The following is a 20,871-nucleotide window of genomic DNA, read 5'->3' on the forward strand; positions in this document are numbered from 1 at the left end:
TGCTCGCTCGAGCGAAGACTCTTTCGCTCGAGTGAGGAATCAAAAACGCGTGTTTTCCATAAGTGCCTTCGTTCAAGCCACACACTCTTCACTCGAGTGTATAATCAACTCTTTCAGGTTTTTATGCAGACGCAGCCTTCGCTCGAGCGAGCAAGGGCGGACAGACAACTTTGAATACAATTTTGCATTTTACTTCGGGGGCGCTACCCCTCGACCCTGCCGTGGCACTGGCCTGGACCCGCCAAGGGGCGCTGCCCCCTCGACCCCCGTGAGCTGATCAGGCAGCTCGATCCCCGTCATAATCAGCGAAGTGGCAATCTTGAAAGTATTAACATCACAAACTTCTCTGCAAGACACAATTCGGGTTGGATTCGCATCTAAACACTCATAGCCTCACTGAAATAAAAAGTGTGAAAACAAATACAACTTAAAGGAGTTTTGTCAAACGGGATTGCCAAGAATAAAAACCTAACACATAATATTCATTCAAAACATGTCACCAAATGACAAAAACAAAACAACATAAAACAAAGGGTTGATACGCCTTGGCTCCACTAAAGTCCAAGTATGCCTTATCACGGAGGTACTCCAAAAGCGGCTTTACAGAGGGTGGACTCTCAAGGTTCTCTAAACTTGACACTCCATTTGCTCATCTACATATATATAGGGGAAAGGGGTAAGCTAAACCCTAGGGAGTAATATCAGTATAAAGAAGTAAATGAATGATGTCTAGTATAATACAAATTATATCTCATGAGTTTCGGAACAAATCATAATTAAGTACTTGTCAAATCAAAAGTTCATGGATCATAACTCATATGTGGTACATCCAATAACGCAAAGTAAAGGACCTGAAGGCTTATATCAAAGAGGTCAACAAAGAGACCACATTGGTCTAAATGAAAGGACCATGTAAGTCAAGCAAAGGGACCACATGGGTCTGAACGAAGGGACCATGTAGGTCAAGCAAAGGGACTACTAGGGTCAACATCAGAGACCTCTATAATCAAATAACAAAGGGCCTTGGTATTATTTTCCCTAGGCAAGGGCCTTATCAAACAAAGGGCAATGGTATTGTTTCTCCTAGGCGAGGGGTTCACTAAAGAATGCCACAAATACATTTCAAATGAGACAATCATTCATTCAGTCAAAATAACATTGCAGAATAACATTATTGAAGTAATTCAAAATAAATTTTGAATATATCTTTACAAAGATACTACCCACAGTGGGTTGGCACAGGTATTAGGCCTCAGATGACCACCTACACAAAATACATAACAAAGATACACATTGAAGCACACGTACAAAACAAAGGGTATAGAGATGCAAATATGCGCATATGAGTGTTTGCCAATGATTGCTGCAAACAAGGTCTTCGCTCGAGCACACATTTGGTTGCTCAAGCTGTGTGGCTTGACTGCAAAAGTACTAGGAGGCATTAAGGTAGGCTTGAGCCATCACTTGGTTGCTCGAGCCAAGTGCAATGTAAAGTTGGGTTCGTTCGAGCGTATACATGGTCGCTCGAGCCCACTGCAAATATCTGTAAAAATATTGAAAGCATGCAAAGTGCACTCTAGCTACAGATCCGTCGCTCAAGCAAACTGGGCGAATTCTGGGTTTTCCAGATTGCAATTTGAAGTTTAAAGGTGTGTCTCTCATGTTCAAAGCTTGCATGACTAATAAGGACTTGAAGAAACTCTTTATAAAGCATGAACTCATGGAAATTATGAAACCATATTCTCAAATTCTTTTTCAATTCTCCAAAACAAAACTCAAAACTTAATATTTTTGCCATGCATATAATGAATTGAACTTCTTTCCTTTCAAAACATAATTAAATGAAATAAGGAGTGTAAAAACGTGAAAAATCCCTTAAGTTAGCATTTACAAACTCCATGCATGCATGAATTTGTAGAAAATCAAGCTTAAAGATGAAGAATTATGCATGCATATCCAATTTCCATTCAATCCTATAAGAATTCAGGTGATTCTAACATTTTCCTCTTAATTATATGCAATTGATTCTACAAACTTCATGAACTCTACATAAATTATCTACAAGAATTGTGTGTAATGATCTTACCTAGAGCCTGAATTTAGAAGTTACTAGCTTAATGACTTCAATTCCCTTCAATTCTCTACAGTCTATCTACTCTCTCTCTAAAAGTTGGTCTCTCTCTCTTTCTCTCTAAATTCTCAGCCACACTTTGTTGAAGAAGGAAAAATGAGTTCAACATGCTTAAGACACACACACACACACACAGATATATATATATATATATATATATTGAAAAATCTAGAAATCTCCTAGATGTTGATTTGTGATTATGTATCAATTTTAAGCAGTAAATAATAATCCCAATACAATAATCAAGACAAATCGACACAATGATTTTACATGAAAAAATCACAATTGGTGCGCCTCCAATTGTGATAAAAAAAATCATGGGCAAAAGTCACAAAACAATCTACTAAGAAGACATAAAGGAAATACACAAGTGTACTCTCAATTGCCTAGCGAATCCACGCCTGAATCGAATCGACCTCTATATACCTCTTTCGGCCCCGTCTTCACATCGGAATTGTCTTGCCCAACGTTGAATTCATAATACCAATGTCGAATCCACGACAATGAGGCACTTCGGAATCCACCAAAGCTTCAGGCCCAAATTCCACAGAATCCACTAAAGAACAACTTTCTCTATTGTATTGAATGAAACAAACAATCATTTGATGTATACTTTTCAAACCATGCGTTAAACTCAAATAAACATCAAAGAAACTAGGAAAACAGTTTTAGATGAAAACCCTAGTTCCCAAAAAGGAGATTTGGAAGCCGTAACCCTAAAAACGGATGAAACCACATATTTATAGAAAACTGATCCGCGATCTCCGCTCGAGCGCAAGAATGGCTGCTCGAGCGGACTAACGCTCAAGTACAGGAAGTTCCGCTCGAGCACAAAAACACAACTTCCAGTACTTTTGTAGACAGTTCAAACTTTTAGAACCAAAGATTCTCCACTCGAGCGCACAAATGGCCGCTCAAGCAGACAAGCAACTTCAACTTCCAGCTCGATCCTTGATATAGTCAGTGAAGTGGCAAACATGATAAGATTAACACCACAAATTTCTCTGCAAGGCACAATTCGGGTTGGATTCGCATCTAAAACTCATAACCTCACTGAAATAAAAAGATCGAATACAATTACAACTGAAAGAAGTTTTGTCAAACGGGATTGCTAAAAAGAAAAACCTAACATATATATATATATATAAGGAATTAGATTATGTTAATTAATCTAGCTTAAGCTTAGTTAATCCTAATCAAGTTTAAATAATTTATTCTAATTGTTTTGATCCGAATCAAATTTTAATTAAATTTGTCAATTGATTCTACATATTCCAATTAATCTATTGAACTAATCAATTTTAATTTCTGAATCCGTTTTGATTTTCAATTTCAAATTTTAAGTCGGTACTCTAACAGATATTCTACAAATAGACAGATAAATACAAATTAAACACATAATCATACAATTTATACTCAATAATATAATACATAAAAATAATATATACGTTAGGATCATCACAGTGCCCCCTAATATATTGATAGTTTATTTTCTCTTCTCTCGTTTACATATAATTCGCCCATAGTAATTTTGTTGTTGATATTTTGTTTTCTGGTCAAATAATAAATAAACTTTGAATATGACATGTTGCCAGATACACTTAAGGCAATAGTACTAATGCCACGTACTTTTTTCTTTTTTTTCTTCTTTTTTTTCCCTCTGCATCTACATAATTTAACTTAATAAGTATAAAAATATAAATTTATAAATTTTATAGAAAAAAATTATGTAATAATACAATTTTAAAATTTAAAATAAGATTAATTTCAATAATATGATAGATGTTATATCAGTAATTAAGAAAAAATTGTAATGTTTATTATAATTTATATAGCATTACTCAAATATGATTGTACTAACTTCTCATATGTACTAAACAATTTAAACATGCCCGACTTTGGAAAAACTTGTTATGTGACATTTGAATGTCATTATGAATGTAGTTGCAGGAGATTGTAGCAATGGAACACATGCCAAAAGTGTAAAATATCAACCGGTAGTGATTGAGAGCTATATGTATAGAGTTCTAAATGAAACTCTATACACATGACAAGGTAAAGAAAAAAAAGTAAAAAATAAAATAGTGAGATTTATATAATTAGAACTCTCTTAGAATTCAAGAATTAAAATAGTGAGATTTATATAATTAGAGCTCTCTTAGAATTCAAGAATTAGAATTCCAAATCATTTTTCAACATCAACATAAGTTTAGACCTCGTTTTTTAGGGCCACGTTGGACATATAGTAAATTTCAAATATCTATATGTACATCACTTAATAATAGCAGCAATGATACTTTCCCTTAATTTTCGAGCTTTAATGATGTGAAAATTTCACAAAAAAAAAAAAGAAAGAAGAAAAACTAAAGCAAAAATATCACATCAATGGATGAGACTCACCCCTTAAAGCTTCTTTAGAACTTATATTTTAGAGCTCTCAAACATTTTTCTAATAATAGAATGAATTGAACTTGAAATGTTTTGGTTTATCATCCGAAGGCAAGTTTATTTGTCACTGAACTATCGGTAGCATATTATAGACCACTTCGAAGTACTCCTGGCATCTGGAAATTAAATTTGAATATAGCAGTGGTTGTGGGGGTTGCTTGGAGCCGCTGGGGTTTAAATAGGTGGTTTGTTTTGTTCAACTTTGAGCTCACTATTAGCAATTGGTGGCCAAAGAAATATAAATTGTAATGTGATGATTCTCCAATCTAGAGGACTTTTGTGAGAGAGAGTATCAAAGATCCAAAATCCCAATTTTTTAAAGGGTTTTTTTTTTTGTTTTTTGTTTTTTTTGAATCTTGCTCTTTTTTTATAATATATGAAATGCACTTGTGTAGTTTTATATGCTCCATTGTATGCTTATTATATAATATAAGCAAAAATGTTCTAAGGCCTTTGAGTTTTAAAAATCTAATCTAATTTTTTTTTATAATTTTTTTTTTCTGATTTTTAATTCTTTAAATTCACAAAATATATTTGTAATTATTCCATTGGTTCTTTCCAATTTATTATTATTTTCTTTCAATTTTATTAAATAGTCTAATAATCAATTTGGTGACTTGGTAAGTTCTTTAGCGGAAGAAGAAAAAAGAAAACAAATCATAAGATTTTGGAATTCTCATTTTCTCCTCTCAAAAACACAAAAGGAAAACAAAAAGTAGACAAAGGAACACATTAACAAAAGAGAACTTAATGAAATGAAAACATAAAATTCAACAATTTATAAATATAAACACCTCACAGTTGCATTCCTCCCACAATAAAACCTAGCAATCATATATCTTCAACTTGAATTACAAATTTTTGGGTTCACCTGCACACCCTTATTAGTAGATTGACAATAAATACCAAGCCCTTCTACCTCCAAACTTTCAATTTCAGCTTTAAAAAAAGCCTTAGTATTTACTACAAATACCTAGTTCTGTACTTCTAACACAGAAAGTATCAGTAGAATTACAACCAATTCTTTATGACTACAAAATATTTGGCCTTTCTCTAGCTTCACAAATAAAATACTAAATTTTGTGTCTGTGTTAGGTATGTTGTCTTTTTCAGTCATTATTAAACCAAAATAGATTACTTATTTGGATTCAGATCTTCTTATTTACATAAATACATAAATAAAATACAATAAAATATTTATTGTATGATTTATAATTATAAAAAAATCACATTAGTATAACTTTATTTTAAATTTAAAAACAATTAAGTTCGATTTTAAATTACAAATTGACATAAAAATTATTAACTGTTTATTTTAAATTTTAATAATGTGTTACAATCTTATACATTGATCCTAGCTATTTAAAGGGAAAGATCTAAATCCACTTGAATGGGGCCTTGAGCCTTGAAATGTGTGTTTGGATATATATATATATATATATCCGAAATAATTTGTCTTCAGTTCACTTTGTGGATTAGATTGCATTGTTTTAGCCTATAAGGTCCATCACAAATCTTACATCAATGATTTGAATTGTTTATTTTTTAAAACACAACATATTAACCATCTATAGAAACAACTAGGTAAATCCAATAACCATAGTCACGTTAGTTTATGACATTTATTTGTAAAGAATTGAATGAAAAATGTTATTTGAAACTAGAACATGCATATTTTGAAAAACAAATTAACGTTGTTATGATTATCGATTCAACTTGATTTTTTCATGATCTATACGTTATGATTTAAAAAATAAACCATTCAAACGATTAAGGCAGAATCCATGGTGGATTTTATGGACCTAAACAACATGTGACTAGAAATAAGTTGAATCTAATATATATATCCACTTAGATTTGTCGATACACATTATATGTGTACAAAGCAATTAGATCCAAACCAGATATAGAAAAAATACAGACCAAACTTTAAGTGATTGTGTACTTTATATATGGAAAATTTTATAATACACACCCCATTTTATTGGATTGTGTACATGTTGGTTATTTTTGACATTTTGAAGGTTAGACATATAATTCAAGTGTGCTTGTAAGGATCTGAAAAGTTCTTATAGATAATAAATGTCAATTTTTATCAAGTGATTGTGTTAAGGTTCTCTTAACTTCAATGGAGAGGGCTTTATTGTGTTGTGTTGAAGGGAGAGACTGGGAAGAAATTGCAATTGATTAACTAAATAAACAATTACAAAATGTTATCTTTAATAAGGGTTATTTCGAAATGTTTAAAACGACTGGGTTTTGGAATTACAAGGCTAATCTACTCCTACGAAATGTAAATGCAGTGCGTAAAAGTAAAGTGCTGAAATTTAAAGATAAATAAAATTGACAAAGACATAGAGTCTGGATTTGGTCGAGGGCGCTCTTCAGTTTTTGCTTCCATCTATTTATAGTCTACTCTTGATGCTTTCGAAACAGTTAGGCTAATAACATCCACCATGATCTCCTTCCTTCTTGCTACTTCTTAGGACCACAATCCTCTCTTTGTGTGTATGTAACTGTTAGCAACTCCTTCCTCGTGTGCCTCTCACATGTCGCTCATCCTATTTGCCGGTTGAAGACTTACATTCATAACTCACTTGGGCACCTTCGAAGGTGGGACTCTTCGGTATTTGGATACCTTTTGCTTGCCACCTGTTGCCTTCACATTGGATGGTTTAAAGGTGGTGCCAACAATACCCTTCGCACTAATGTAAGCATAATGGTTACACTAGTGAACATAACCTTTGGCGGTTGCTCTTCTCCTACGATCACCACTTCATAAATGTAACCTTTATAACGAACTACCTTCACGATCTCTTGGCTTGCACTCTTGGGTTATGTATTTAATGAGGTTCAAACTGAAAAACAAGGTCCATTAGCTTCAAACCATTTGTATTATGCGTTTTTGAAGATCCAACTAGTTTGACTATGGACGGTTTTGATCCATATGATGAAGTTGAAAACAACATGAGGCCTGCCAATACCCACGCTACCATTGGGTTCACATATCCTCCTCCCATGGATCTAAACCTTTGTCTCGAAGCTGTTAGCCTAACTGATGTTCCTCCTGTTGTCCTCACTCCAAAGGATTCTATAGCTAATGCACACTATGCTTTTGAAATTCCTCTTAATGCTTCAAAGCTAGAACCCCGTAGCTTCCAATTGGGAAACCCCTTATTCTCCCCAACCTACAACAATTGCTAGCCATTTTTCTCTTGAACATGAGTTTTGCCTCAACCATTAAGTCGCCCTTGGGCACATATCCATATAGACCTTGCTCTAAAAATTATAGGTTAGAAGACCTTTTTTTGTTCTATTGGTATTTAGCTGCAAAGTCAACTTCAGCCCTTATTCGATGGATTCCCTTCCTTGAGGCTAACAATGGGCTTAGTCTCACTTTGTTGGTCAGAGAAGTTGGCCTTAAACCCTCATAATGGCTTGATTTTGTGAATGACAAGCAATATCTTGCAAGCAGAGCAACCTTCACCTCCTTTGCCTTACCATCCACAATGGTCCTTAGAGCTTCGAAGGATTGTTGAGAGTCACATGATACCCGCTTACACTCCCTCTTACTTAGTTTCTAGCTATAACATTCTCAGGACAAAGATCCTTCTGGATGCTTTCAGCCAACTCCCCTTTGAAATTCTTTGTGAAGAAATCCCTCGCAAGAATTTTATTTGGGGTTGTGATATCTTATTCGTCGTTGCATGCATTCTTTAACCATACTTGAAGTTAAAGTGTTTTTGCACTTCTTACCTTTTCTCTCAAATTGGCATTTGATTGCCAAGGCTGAGGCTTAGGCATTGATAGAGTCTCACAATGCCTTCTTTTCTATAAAGAGCGAGGCTTAAAAAGCCTTGGATGACTTTGCTAAATTCACATAACAATCCTCTCTAGATTTTGTTGATGACACATCTCTTCGGGAACACTTAGAATTCAGGGCGAAGGAACACGTAGCATTTGAGAATAAAGCTTGTGAACTGGTTATAAAGTTTCAATCCTTTCAACATTGCTAATTTAAGAAGGATGAAGTTGCAAAAAGATTAGATAAAGAAAGGGATCTCATAGATTACTTTTGGGTCAAATTCCATGACCTTGTAACCTTTTCCTTTCCTTACTTTAATGAGATTGTGCCAATTCCCATGTAATCTTTGATAATGAAATAAAAATGGAGATTATGATTAATTACTTGTATTTTGCATTCATTGATCCTTCTATATGAAACTATGATTCGAAGGTATAATAAACTTGTATTCAGATACATAGTCACTTATTCTCATAAGTTTTCTCCTTGACTTTTGGTCATCTCCTCACCAATTTAATAGTTCAAGTGTACTGTGGCAATTCATTCCAGGTGACTGCTCGAGTGGTGAAAATACTGCTAGAGCGGAGATGAGAGGCTTTTAGTTGTTTGCTTTGCAGGTTGGGAAATCACTCGAGCGATGAAATGGTTGCTCGAGCGAAATAGAGAGGGTTCCCAGTATCTCATTTTGTATGCAGAAATAATGAGATTTTATGTTCATCGCTCGAGTGGTAGAAAGAATGCTCGAGCGATCTACGCCATATCAACTACTTAAAAGTGACGTTTTAGATCATTTTCTTTACTTTTTCTTTCATTCCTTCGATCCTATCTCTCTTACTCTGAAAACCCTAGCCATATCTCTCTAGAAATTTCTTATTCTACTTAGATTTACAACCCCATTCCTTACAAAAGTTGGAGTTTGGGTGAAGAAAAAAGTTTCTACCTATTGGATTTGGATTTGATGAAGAGTTCTTAAAAAACCTAGCTTTTTGGTCTTGATTCTTGAGGTAGGATTACTTTTAACATTGTATTTCTTTGTTTTGAAGATTTTTATGTGGTATTGTTGTGACATTGGTGATATGGTTAAAATTTTGAGTTTACAAAGTAGATTTTCTTTCAAAAATGGAAAATTTTCCATATTTTATCAAGATTTCTATTAGTATTTATGGATTATGGGAATTTTTGTTGAGAAACAATATTTTACTTGATAGAGGGACAAAAGCCCTAAATTTTATGAAAAACCTTAATTTTTGAAACTTGAAAATAATGTGATTAATTGAAATTGAGCTTAAATTCTTTAAATTCATGTTTGGATTATGACGTTTGAAAGGTATTATATTTAAAATTTGTGAAATTGGGATACTCTTGAGATTTTATTGAAACTATAAGGATTGCCACTCCATATTTACTTCAATTACTTGAATGGTGAAATTTACTCTTATTTTCCCTGAATGTATAAACACTTCGAAGTTTTGGAAAGATTGTTTTAAGGGGGTGGTAAATAGCATGTGAATCCGGGTAGGGAGTCAGTTTGGGAAAGTATTGTGTGTTGTTGGTACCTGTGCATGGAAAGTCTAGGTGTCCAATTGCCTTGTCTTGAGCTCATCACCAGACGAATGTGGGAAAGTATTTTTGGGTGTCCACTAGTCCTGCAGTATTATAGTTGGTAAAAGTGAAAAACAAATGATTCTGGTGCCCATTCCTTGTCATATTAATAGTCAACAAACTTGGGGATATTTTGGATATAAACCTATGTATATGTATGTATTGGGACTCTCTTTAGGGGTTTCATGGAATATTTGCCCCTAGTGTTGAATTGTGAAATTGTGGAAGTTACAAATTCTTGTGTTCTTTCTTAAATCAATATTATAAGTTGAATTAAATATGTTTGGTTGTAATTAGCCATATGGATTTTTGAATAATTAGATACTTTGTTAAAAACATTTTTACTGGGCATCTAACTTATTCCTATTTAACTTTTCAAGACTTGGTGATGTGCCACCGCCCCAGTAAGAAAGAGGTGGAATTTTTGTGTTGGTTGGAAAAAGAAAGCTCATGAATGTATTTTGTGGAAGCTATGAGCATATGTGTTTTGGGACCGCGAGTCCATTTTGTTGTAACAAACTGTGGCCTTTATATTTGTAAGCCTGTAGAGCATTTTTGTGTCATCTCCTTTGGCTTCTTGAACTATGTTAATGTTGATGTAACTAAAAGTTGAACATGGAATTTGTATTTTGAGATTATAGTTCAATGAGAAAGAGGGTATTGGGTTAATGTTGTTAGTTGGTGATGAATTATTTAGAGTTAATCATGTTATGAGTAATATTTTAATTTAAATCATTTGGGGGCATTACATGTACCTTACACACATCAATCACCTTTTCAACCAAAATTTGAAGCAAACTCGAAGCAAATTATAACTTTTTGAGACAGTTTTCCAATTTTGATAACCCTAAGAATTAAATAAAATTTATTTTTAATTCTTGGTATCCCCAATACATTGAAAGACCCCATTTTGAACACTTAGCTACTTTCCAAGATTGATAGCATTTAGCTACATGACCAACTTGGGTTGACCTGATCCATTGAAGAGAGAAGCATATAAATAGACATTTGTTTGTCCAAACACCACCATTGCCATTCAACTCTTAGAACTTAACTTTCCATTTTTCACTCCTTCTTGCAAACATTAATTTTTCACTTTCAATGGCGTATGGTTCTTAAGTCATTGATGTTGTTCCCTTTAGGAAATACTTTCTCCATATCTCCTATTGCAAAATATGGTTTTTGGCTTGACCTTTGAGGTGAATTTACCTAATAGCCCCTCAAATACTCATCTTTTCATCCCTCAAGGCGACAATGGGGATTTTGGCTTGGGCCCAACTTTTAAAGAGGCTCCACCAATGGTAATGTCGAATCTTTACCCTCACCTCGAAGATCATACTATGCTCTACTAGGGCCATCTTTCCTGGAGCTCTTGGACAGGTACCAAACCCCTTCGAATGTGGCTCATTGTTAAGAAGGATTGGACAACTTGATATGATCGAGTCACAAAGGCTTGTGAAAAGACCTTAACAAGAGCTAAAATTCTGGACTTTCTTCGACTCTCTAGGTATTCCATTCTCAGGATCCTTACCTAAACCCTGCTGCTTTATGCTACTAGAATCCTGCCTTCAATTTGTTTCATTTTAGAAGTGATATGATGGCCCTTACTGTCCTTGATATGTGCCATTTATTTGGCTTATATCATGTTGGGGAAACTTTCACCTCTTCCTATACTGGAAAGGCCATACCTAAACTCAAACTCCCATCGCACAATCCCTGTCACACCCCACTTTTTTATTAATCTTATAATCCTACCACATCCTTTAACATAATCCAATTCTATTAATAACATACAAAATCTAAAATCTATATATCCATTGCATCCATAAGTAAATGAAAGTCCTCTTATTTCTATATCTATAGAATGCAATATGAATTACATATATCTTTACATTAAAAAATAAGGGTTTGACCTTTTTACAACAATGACGTTCCGCCAACAAATATAAGGCTCCGTGGCCAATAATTAAAGAAGATAACCGATCTTGAACCATCTCTCAACTTGCACCTGAAAAATGATTAACAATGTATAATGAACATAAAGTCCAGTAGAGATCCCAATAAGATCCTAAACAATAGCAACATATAGATAGCTATGATTATGAATGCACCACGACATACAATATAAGTAATGTGACAATTTATATCCAAAATACACTTATATAAGTACATTTTCTCAAAATCATCCTCTTTAACACAACACAATGTAAAATCACTTCTTTTCTTTTCAACTTCTATTTTAGTTCAAAAACATTTCATCACAACACTTTCTTCTCACTTTAACATTCCGCATTAATGTAAAAGAATTTCATCTAAGCATTTGCTTTGAAAACACGTTCACACATACTAGTCATAACACAATCTTACATCCCAACACACTATACACACTTATACACCAATACATCTACTACCTTCCTTGGCTAAAGGTCCAAGGGCAAGGAACACCCGCAACAATATACCAAGAAATTATATTTCTAAACATAAATAACTGAAGGTAATACATACTTTAATTTCCACTGACCTACAACACGAATGGAAAATGAGACAACTCACATAACACAATGTCGCTTTATCAGCCTCACCCGGAGGGGAACGACCCGAGGTCATACTTTACTAGGCGCAAATCAGAAGTGAGAGGAACCTATCTCAAGGCGCCATGCTTTACTGACCTCCTAGAGAGAAACAGACCTCAATTCACACTTTACCAGGTGTAAGCTAAAGGGGAGTGGAATTGTCTATCAAGGTGCCCTGCTTTACTGGCATAACTAGAGAGAAACAGACCTCCAAACAATATCACAACATGCTAGATTACATAAATGCATGCAAGTGTAATACATACACATAATCTATTCAACAACAATGTTATCCTTCACAGATGACCAAGGACAAAATATCTAATAGTTAAATAAACAACTCTTTTGAATTACATTCCACAACAAGTTCCACAATTCCAAACATTAACGTCTTCATTGAAATCATTTCTCAAAAGAGTTACGAACATCATTTCGTTCTTGAAAACCAAACCTGCTGTTCCAATTATTCAACACTTTTAACCCTTAGACAAAACCCTTATTTATTTATTTATTTATTTATTTATTAATAAAACCCAATTTATGATACACGACTACAACCCAATTCAAGACAACATTAAACAAAGCAATCACAAGACCCGGTTAATTCCTTTTAGCAACCAAAGCATTAATTCAATCCCATAACATAACACATTCCTTACCCAACTTTACCCTTTTTCATTTTATAAACCCTCAACAACAAATTAGGACCTTTCGTCACTATCAAAATAGATATGATTAGCTATCTCCCAACTTAACAAATCGACCAAAAACATACAATTTCAACTTCCAAAACTCAAACCCTAAACCACTTTTTAAGCTATTGGAAAATCCCTTAACAAACATGCTTTTAAAAACAATAAAAACTACCACATGTCTATCTATAACAAGGTATTGAAAAGGAGTAAAGGAATTCCTACCTCTCGAAGCGAAGAGGAGACAACCCAAAAATCATTGGTAATAAAAAGATGATCCACTCAGATCAAATGAAGGCCCTCATTGAGCTCTACGTTTTGGTATATGGAACTAGCAGTAGAAAATGAGTAAAAATAGACGAACCCCAAGCTTAAAAGCTTAAATAGGTTGGAAATGGCGCAAAGGGAGAGAGAAGAGAGATGATAAACTCAAAAGATAGATATTTTTAACTTTTGGTGCTTTATATAGAAAAACAGACCGTGGGCACGAAGGCCACACTGCTGTTGCGTCTATGAAGGTCTCGAGCCCCCATTGCAGGCCACGCACCTCCTCTATTTTCCAACAAACTTGAAGGCCAAATTGGTTGTAGCCTGGTCGCAGCCTAGTCATAGCCATCGTGGGTGTAACCAAGCAAAGATAGGAAATCTAGGTTGCTACTCTAAAGCCAACCTGAGGCATTCTAAGGGTCCAAACCACCCATAAAAGGCCAAAGTCACTCGAGACGACTATGTTTCCTAACCAAAAAATAAAATGGGCCGGGTTTTCTAACGTGAGCCACTATAATCCCTCTTGTTCCACTTTTCTTAGTAGTAGTAAAAAGAAAACTGGTCCTGTTTTGGACCAAAAGCTTTTTGATTTCATCATATATTGGTTATGTAAACTCATCACGTGTATATTCTTTTTGTGAGAGTCCTCTAGATCCTAACCTTGGTGGTCCACTTTGGATCCTCCAATTATGGTTTTTTGCATACTTCTTAGATTTTCAAACCTATGTTCCCTCTTATCATAAAGATGTGGATCCTCGCACCTATGGTGAGCTTTATTCCAAAGTAAACCTTAAAGTTTCAACCTTTAATTATTTATTTCGTTATTTCTTTAACCTTTCCTTAGATCTAAAACTAGAATTCTCTCTTCCCTTCAACCCAATCAGGGGTCCTCAATGGCTTCACAGTCTTGTGGCAGATAAAGAATGCATTGATGATGCCGACAAGGCTTGTTGGGAGTCTATCTTTACAAGTGCATAGCTGAGCTATATTGTCCAGCTCAATTTGCCAGACAATCTGGGTTAATTTAGCTTATCCCTATTCCTTCTATGCATCTGCTAAACCAAACTGTATTCTAGAGATCCGAGGGCTTCTCAATTCAGAATTAGGGAATCAACCAAGCTCCTAAAAGAGAGTCTAGAGAAATTCATTTTTCATTCATTTCAATTCTAGCCCAATAGCTTACTTTGGTTTTTTTGAACTAGTGGAAATCTAACATAGAGGCTAGGTTTACCTTACCCTTAGGCTTGATAATCATAAACCTAGGTCCTGCTAAGGCTGCTCCTTTGGTTAGAACCACAACCCCTGTCATTCCTTCAGTAGTATTATAAGCTCCAGCACAGATTGCTCCTGCAATGGCAGTAGTCATCATTTCCACTAGAAGAGCTACCAGGACCTCTTCCAATCCAAGCAGTCATTATACGAAGTACCTTAGACTTCATTTATGTATTTTTATACAAGTACTTGTACTTATCTGCTTGTGACTAAGTTGTAAGTATTTATATTTTATCTCCATTTCTTGCACTAGCACTAAAGCCTTCCATCAGTAGGCAGCAAGTTCTAGATATGCTTGTTGCTAGAATGAGCCAGAAAAGAAAAAGAGTAACTTCACTTGCTGACAAGGGAGCTGATCTCTCTGCCCTTTTTTTGACACTCTCAACTCTCATTACACAACCAGAAATAAAAGAAAAAGATGATGAGGAGGATCACATCCCATGTTGGGGTTTGGAGTAGGAGGATGATTGACACTTTATCTCTTGAAACCTAATATTCAGGTCCTCTTTCTACATTGTCTACATCTACCTAAAGGTTCTTGAACCTTCAAACTCTGCCATCTTTTTGTCTATTAACAATCCCAAGTGCTCACTTAGTCTCAAGCACAAACTATTGAAACCCTTCTAGATGTACGAGAAGTACCTTCACTTGAGGCTGGGGTTTTAAATGCCTATTTCAAGAGCACTGGAAGGGCCATGAGCAATAAATTGAAAAGGATGTATCTTTAGAAAGTAAGGACTACTCCTTCATTTGATCTTCAAGCCATTTTTTCCACCATCATTGTAGAGGAGTAGGCACGTGGGAACCTTCCAGAGGATGACACTAAGCAACTTTTTTTAGCTTCCCATGTGCAAGTAATCCTGTCTACTCCACTTACCTCTCATGCCCCCTCTACCTCACCATCTTCCCTGGACTTTTCTAGCCATGTTGATATTACTTCTTCTTTTGATTCTCTAGTTCGAATGACGGTGGAAAATATACTTGCACCAGAACTTGATGAGTTACTTGTTGTTTCTTCTTTAAACATTGAGATCTGAAGACTTACTGGAAGCTTCTACCCTCATGGCCAAGTTAGAGACCACTCATACTGAAGTTTTTCCAGAAGCTGGTGCATCTCAGGCCCATGATGGTGAAGTGGTAGAGATGTCAGAGCCTGAATTATTGACATTTGAGCGAGAACTCCAACAGATTTTGGTACCTGTTATCGCTCCCGTATCTCTGCCTTGAGAAGCTAATCCTTTTCAATTGAAAGACTCTTTCATTGGCCATTTTGCTTCTGTGCCAACTCCATCCCCCTAGATCTTGAGTGCTAAAGTTTGTTTAAGGATAATAAAGAGTTTTTCCAAGATGCCCTTATTGGCTTTAAAGAATCTAACCTTCAAACAAAGGTTTCATCTATGCTGCTAATCATTATTTTATCACCAGTCTTCTCTCTCTTCCATCTTGCTAAAGGCTATGGTCTTTTTGGACTTTCAGCTTCATCAACAAGAGCTTGCTTTAAGTGCTCAGTAACAACTTATTCAAAACCAAGCTCTTGTTAGTACTATATAGACTAAGGTTATTTCCCTTAGTGCTGACTAGGCCCAAGCTTCAACTCAACAAAGAATTCTTCTTGCAAGGAAAGATGCCCTAGAAAAAGAACTTGCAGAGGTGGAAACAACCTTGGTCACCAACCATGATAAGATGCAAGCCTCCAGTACTAAATTGGTAGACGTTAAGGCTAATATGTCCAAATCACTTTAATTGCTTCCTTCTATAGATAACAAGAAACTTATTATACATGAACAACTCAAGCAATGTAAGACATTTTGGACCCAACTATGGGCTTCTGTACAATTTCCACCATATGAATGAAAATTATGCTTCCCAACTTGTCTTGTGTTGTTTTATTTATGCTTGTCCATTGTCAACTTTCAATTCCTTGTTGCATGAAGTTTCCCAAACAGTTGGAAAATATGTTTTCAAGAATTTGCCATTGATTTTCCTTTAATGTATGAAATCATTAAGGTTCCTTAAGTGATAAGCACCAATTAGGAGCATTTTATGGATTTGAAATAGTCCTTCCCAATTAGGTGACCATTTACCAAATAGCTTTTAATGGCTTCAAATGCTGTTTGATGTTTTGTTTCCCATCAAAACTCCTCATGGTCATTAAGATTCAACAAAGAAGAAAAGACTTTAGTTTACCAGTAGTGTTAGCAATAAACCTTCCAAGGAAACTAACTTGCCCAAGAAATTTTGCAATTCTTTCTTACTAGTGGGTGGCTTAGCTTCGATGATGGCTTTGACTTTGCTTCTGTCGATCTAGATCCCTCTTTTGTGGATCATATATCCCAGAAAATTACCAGTAGACACACCAAAAGCACATTTGAGAGGATTAAGCTTAAGTTAATAGTGCATCATCCTTGAATGAAGCTTCCAAATGAGCCAAATGATCTTCAAAGGACTGAGACTTGATTATAATGTGATCGATGTAACACTCTAGAAATCCCCCAACTAGATCATGAAAAATGGTATTCACGGCTCTTTGATACGTTTCCCCAGCATTCTTCAACCCAAATTACTTAGACACCTGAAAGCTATCTTGTGAACATCTTCCTCAGCTATGTATATCTGGTTGTACCCAGAATGACCATCCATCATAGACAACATGGTATGTTCTGCTGATTTGTTCACAAGCAAATCTACCACTAGCATTGGATATTTATCCTTAGGAGTTGCCAAATTTAAATTTCGAAAGTCAATACAGGCTCTCATTTTTCCATTCTTTTTAACAACTGGTACCACATTGGAAAGCCATTCAACATACCTGGCCATTCTAGTGAACCCAACTTTTAATAATCTGGAAATTTCTTCTTTGGCCTTGAAAGTTACCTCTGAACTTATCTTTCGAGGCTTTTGCTTGTGTGGTTTGTAGTTAAGCTCAATAGGAAGCCTATGTTCCATTAGTTGCCTATCCAATTCAAGTAGCTCACTGTAATCCCAAGCAAAGCAGTCTTTATATTCTTTCAATGAACCCAACAATTTGGCCTTAGAGATCAAATCCATCTAAGCACTAGTGAAGGTTAGATTCAAAGCTGTCTTTCCTCCCAAATTTACTTCTTCTAAAGGGTCTTGAGCCTTAGCTGCCAAGCTTTGTAAGACTGCAGAATCTTTTAGTTCTTTAGGTGATTTAACTTCTTGTTGTTTCCGTTTATCATCTTCATAGGAAAAGTTTGCCCAAAAAATTTCAACTTCCTGAATTCGGGTTTCAATATCCAAAGCCAATCAGTTATTCGAAGCCAATAATAAATCTTGTTGCACTGTTTCTGATTCAGAGCTAGTCTCTGACTCATGTTTGTTCCATGCTGGCTCATCCAAACCATCTTGGGTCCTTTGGTTCAGATAAGCTACTTTTTCATTTGTACCAAGTTCTACATCCTCACCTTGAGTTCTCAACACACGTAGAGGTGTCACCTCCTATTCATAGAGCTCTGCCATTGCAAAATCTACATGAGCTTTGAATGGTTGAGGGTCTGCTTATATCTCCTCTACATCTCCATCTCCAGGGCCATGATGATCTCCTGGTGCAGTGATAATGGAATACACTTGTTGGTATGTATCTAATCTCTTCCTAGCAGGGAATTAGACTTAGCCTTGTTATCCACCATAAAGAAAGCTGCAACACAGCTTCTGAACCTCACATTGAAGTTGACTAGTAGGATCCCTTAGGCCATTTGTTTATCCCTTGTGAACCCTATTGTGGAGGTGCTAGCTAGAATAATTTTTGGGTTTTTTAAACCCCAACTTCTTCAAAGAGGCTTTGGGCAACAAATTGACTGCTACTCCATTGTCCGCCAACACCTTACTCATTATCCATTGAAATCGGCCTGGATGTACAAGGGCTTGATGTACAGAGTCGTGCTTAGAGTTGGGTATTCAAAAGGATAGCAAGACGTAGTCTCTTGAACTTTATCTCCATTGTCTCTTCAAAGTATGTCTCCTCCACTATCTCAATCTCTGGGATGAAAGGCTCCTCATTTGATTAAATCCATTCTTCAATGGATGGGCTCCTCCTTTGATCGGGATTTGCTTTAACCCTGTGAGGCAAAACACATAGCATATTTATGTTAACAGTAGGTAATGAGCCAAATTGGATCTAGATTGGCTTACTTTGAATCTCTAACCCCTTCGAAGGTTTTGAATTGTATTCAGATTTCAAGTCTTCCTCTACTTTCATAGTGATAGCCAATTACATATCTACAGGCTTGGTTTATTTAACCATCATGGCTTCAAACAAACCATCTACCATTTCTTTTAAGTCATATGGCTGGCTTTCCAAATCTTCAAACTCAGATTCACTTTCCATTAGGGGCCTTAGACAAGCTTATTAGACTAGCATTCTCTTTAGCTGTCATTTTAGCATGAATTCGAGTAAATTGTTCTCTCTTTTCTTGAGTACAATTATATGTCACATGCTCTTTCTCAATCAATTTCCTCTACCATTCCCTTCTCTTAGGATTATCTTGATAGAGTCTTTAAGTTCCTTCTGATACCTGGTAAATTTCCTTTGGATCTTTCTCCTTTGTGATTTGGGGAGAATAGGCACCAACTTTGCTTGTCTACTGTTTGGATCTTTTAGCATGAACCACTGGTTAGGTGCTATAGGCAGTGGCTTAACCATCTTCAGCTTTTGATCTTGTTGAGGTTCAGTTCGATTTACCTTAGGTCTAGTCTGCAAAACAAACCAATTAGGGACTCCTGGTACCTAGGAATACACCTGCCTTTTACTTGAGTAAGGAATGCGTGGCCTCAAACGTCTAACATCTAGACTTCTCTCAAGTCTTCTCTCCTTATGTGATTGGTAGAGGCAATCTATTATGAAATCCCCATGGAATCCACCTCTACATGATTCTCTCATTCTCCTTCTTCTACCCAAAGTTATCCTTTGAAAATGAGCCATTGGTTCATATGGGACATAAATTTGGCGCAACCTACTTCTAGGCCTCCTAGTTACAATGCTGGGAGTGTTATCCCTAGCATTGACCTTTTTAGGTACTCCTTTGGCCCACTTGTAATCTTCCCTGTACCTAGGGCAAACCCTCTGAACAACTGAAGTCTCCACAGTACATGCGTTCGCTGAGTGATCAGACTGCCTTTAGCCATGGGAAGAGCCAAATTTTTAGTCTTTTGAGATAACTTTCTTTCTTTCGAAGCAAGTTCTTGCCTCATTTCATTCATTTGGAAGTCTAAAACATCCAATTCTCTAATATTCAAGCCTTTTTCCAAAGCCTAAATGATTGAATTTGGAACTCCAACATTAGCTTCCACCCTATTCACTTCTGGGAAAGGATCTTTGTCAATTCCCATTGCCTTCTTAACCTTGGCTAGAAGTTGAAGCCTACCCTTCTTGATATGCTCTTGAATCTTGTCTCGAAAAATAATACAGTTTTTAATAGAATGAAATCAAGTATTATGCCATTTACATTACATTTTACCATTTAACTCATTGAAGTTAGCATAACCACTCCTTTAGGGAGCTTTAGAAACCGTGTTGCTAATAAATGATCAAATATTTTATTAGCTTTAGAAATATCAAAAGAGTATTTTCTATAAAATTCTTTCTTTTTAAACTGATGATCTATTGTAGTTTCTTTTTTAATTAAGGCATCACATACGTATGGTTCTTTGCCTATAATCTCAGCAGCACCTATTTCCATGTTAGGGCCCCTATAATAGGTCCTATATGAGAAATTATTTCTATTTTGTTCCATTGCGTAAAACTTCTTTCGAAGCCTAAACTCTAAGCCATTTTAAGCCAATCTAACAAATTTAGGCTCAAGACGGATCACCCTGCACTTACTTTTGGCCTTCTTGAATCTGGCTATAAATTGAGTGGCCATTTCTTTTGGCCATTGGCTTAACCTTGCTAAGTTAGCCTTTGTGAGCTCTGGCTCCATTTTGAAAAATTGTGCATGAAACATTTCATCTATTTGTAGCCAAGTTTGAATCGTACCAGGTAATAGACTAATATACCAAGCAAATGTTGGGCCAGTTAATGAACTAGGGAATAATCAAAGATTTATATAGTTGTGATTTGTG

This window comes from Camellia sinensis, unplaced genomic scaffold (genome assembly GCF_055761805.1).
Source record: "Camellia sinensis isolate YWXY unplaced genomic scaffold, ASM5576180v1 Unanchor3, whole genome shotgun sequence".
NCBI lineage: Eukaryota > Viridiplantae > Streptophyta > Magnoliopsida > Ericales > Theaceae > Camellia > Camellia sinensis.